This window comes from Callospermophilus lateralis, chromosome 9 (assembly GCF_048772815.1).
Source record: "Callospermophilus lateralis isolate mCalLat2 chromosome 9, mCalLat2.hap1, whole genome shotgun sequence".
In the NCBI taxonomy this organism is placed as follows: Eukaryota; Metazoa; Chordata; class Mammalia; order Rodentia; family Sciuridae; genus Callospermophilus; species Callospermophilus lateralis.
This window is the reverse complement of record NC_135313.1, coordinates 244,525-247,887: the sequence shown is the minus strand read 5'-3', so window position 1 is coordinate 247,887 and position 3,363 is coordinate 244,525.

Here is a 3,363-nt window from a genome sequence, read left to right as displayed (position 1 = left end):
CACAGCCTGAGGACTGCTGTTCCACACACCATGGAGTCACCAAGGCAGGTGCAGCCTGAAGGACTGCTGTCCTACACACCATGGAGTCACTAGGGCAGACACAGCCTGAGGACTGCTGTTCTACACACCATGGAGTCACTAGGGCAGGCACAGCCTGAGGACTGCTGTCCTACACACCATGGAGTCACCAGGGCAGGCACAGCCTGAGGACTGCTGTCCTACACACCATGGAGTCACTAGGGCAGGCACAGCCTGAGGACTGCTGTTCTACACACCATGGAGTCACTAGGGCAGGCACAGCCTGAGGACTGCTGTCCTACACACCATGGAGTCACCAGGGCAGGCACAGCCTGAGGACTGCTGTCCTACACACCATGGAGTCACTAGGGCAGGCACAGCCTGAGAACTGCTGTCCTACACACCATGGAGTCACCAGGACAGGCACAGCCTGAGGACTGCTGTTCTACACACCATGGAGTCACCAGGGCAGGCACAGCCTGAGGACTGCTGTTCCACACACCATGGAGTCACCAAGGCAGGTGCAGCCTGAGGACTGCTGTCCTACACACCATGGAGTCACCAGGGCAGGCACAGCCTGAGGACTGCTGTCCTACACACCATGGAGTCACTAGGGCAGGCACAGCCTGAGGACTGCTGTTCTACACACCATGGAGTCACTAGGACAGGTGCAGCCTGAGGACTGCTGTTCCACACACCATGGAGTCACCAGGGCAGGCGCAGCCTGAGGACTGCCGTTCCACACACCATGGAGTCACTAGGGCAGGCGCAGCCTGAGGACTGCTGTTCTACACCCCATGGAGTCACCAGGGCAGGCACAGCCTGAGGACTGCTGTTCTACACACCATGGAGTCACTAGAGCAGGCACAGCCTGAGGACTGCTGTTCCACACACCATGGAGTCACCAGGACAGGCGCAGCCTGAGGACTGCTGTTCTACACACCATGGAGTCACCAGGGCAGGCGCAGCCTGAGGACTGCTGTCCTACACACCATGGAGTCACCAGGGCAGGCACAGCCTGAGGACTGCTGTTCTACACACCATGGAGTCACCAGGGCAGGCGCAGCCTGAGGACTGCTGTTCTGCACACCATGGAGTCACCAGGGCAGGCGCAGCCTGAGGACTGCTGTTCTGCACACCATGGAGTCACTAGGGCAGGTGCAGCCTGAGGACTGCTGTTCTACACTTCATGGAGTCACCAGGGCAGGCACAGCCTGAGGACTGCTGTTCTACACACCATGGAGTCACCAGGGCAGGCACAGCCTGAGGACTGCTATTCTACACCATGGAGTCACCAGGGCAGGCACAGCCTGAGGACTGCTGTTCTACACACCATGGAGTCACTAGGGCAGGCACAGCCTGAGGACTGCTGTTCTACACACCATGGAGTCACTAGGGCAGACACAGCCTGAGGACTGCTGTTCTGCACACCATGGAGTCACTAGGGCAGGCACAGCCTGAGGACTGCTGTTCTACACACCATGGAGTCACTAGGGCAGGCACAGCCTGAGGACTGCTGTCCTACACACCATGGAGTCACCAGGGCAGGCACAGCCTGAGGACTGCTGTCCTACACACCATGGAGTCACCAGGACAGGCGCAGCCTGAGGACTGCTGTTCTACACACCATGGAGTCACCAGGGCAGGCGCAGCCTGAGGACTGCTGTTCTGCACACCATGGAGTCACTAGGGCAGGTGCAGCCTGAGGACTGCTGTTCTACACTTCATGGAGTCACCAGGGCAGGAACAGCCTGAGGACTGCTGTTCTACACACCATGGAGTCACTAGGGCAGGCACAGCCTGAGGACCGCTGTTCCACACACCATGGAGTCACCAGGACAGGCGCAGCCTGAGGACTGCTGTTCTACACACCATGGAGTCACCAGGGCAGGCGCAGCCTGAGGACTGCTGTTCTGCACACCATGGAGTCACTAGGGCAGGTGCAGCCTGAGGACTGCTGTTCTACACTTCATGGAGTCACCAGGGCAGGCACAGCCTGAGGACTGCTGTTCTACACACCATGGAGTCACCAGGGCAGGCACAGCCTGAGGACTGCTATTCTACACCATGGAGTCACCAGGGCAGGCACAGCCTGAGGACTGCTGTTCTACACACCATGGAGTCACTAGGGCAGGCACAGCCTGAGGACTGCTGTTCTACACACCATGGAGTCACTCAGGGCAGGCACAGCCTGAGGACTGCTCTTTCACACACCATGGAGTCACCAGGGCAGACACAGCCTGAGGACTGCTGTTCTGCACACCATGGAGTCACCAGGGCAGGCACAGCCTGAGGACTGCTGTTTCACACACCATGGAGTCACCAGGGCAGGCACAGCCTGAGGACTGCTGTTCTACACACCATGGAGTCACTAGGGCAGGCACAGCCTGAGGACTGCTGTTCTACACACCATGGAGTCACTAGGGCAGACACAGCCTGAGGACTGCTGTTCTGCACACCATGGAGTCACTAGGGCAGGCACAGCCTGAGGACTGCTGTTCTACACACCATGGAGTCACTAGGGCAGGCACAGCCTGAGGACTGCTGTCCTACACACCATGGAGTCACTCAGGGCAGGTGTAGCCTGAGGACTGCTGTTCTACACACCATGGAGTCACCAGGGCAGACACAGCCTGAGGACTGCTGTCCTACACACCATGGAGTCACTAGGGCAGGTATAGCCTGAGGACTCCTGTCCTACACACCATGGAGTCACCAGGGCAGGCACAGCCTGAGGACTGCTGTTCTACACACCATGGAGTCACTAGGACAGGTGCAGCCTGAGGACTGCTGTCCTACACACCATGGAGTCACCAGGGCAGGCACAGCCTGAGGACTGCTGTTCTACAACACCATGGAGTCACTTAGGACAGGTGCAGCCTGAGGACTGCTGTTCCACACACCATGGAGTCACCAGGGCAGGCGCAGCTGAGGACTGCTGTTCTACACACCATGGAGTCACTAGGCCAGGCACAGCCTGAGAGCTGTTTCTACACACCATGGAGTCACCAGAGCAGGCACAAGCCTGAGGACTGCTGTTCTACACACCATGGAGTCACTAGGGCAGGCACAGCCTGAGGACTGCTCTTCTACACACCATGGAGTCACTCAGGGCAGGCACAGCCTGAGGACTGCTCTTTTCACACACCATGGAGTCACCAGGGCAGGACACAGCCTGAGGACTGCTGTTCTGCACACCATTGAGTCACCAGGGCAGGCACAGCCTGAGGACTGCTGTTTCACACACCCATGGAGTCACCAGGGCAGGCACAGCCTGAGGACTGCTGTTCTACACACCATGGAGTCACCAGCGGCAGGCTGCTGCCTGGCCCTGGTGACTCCATG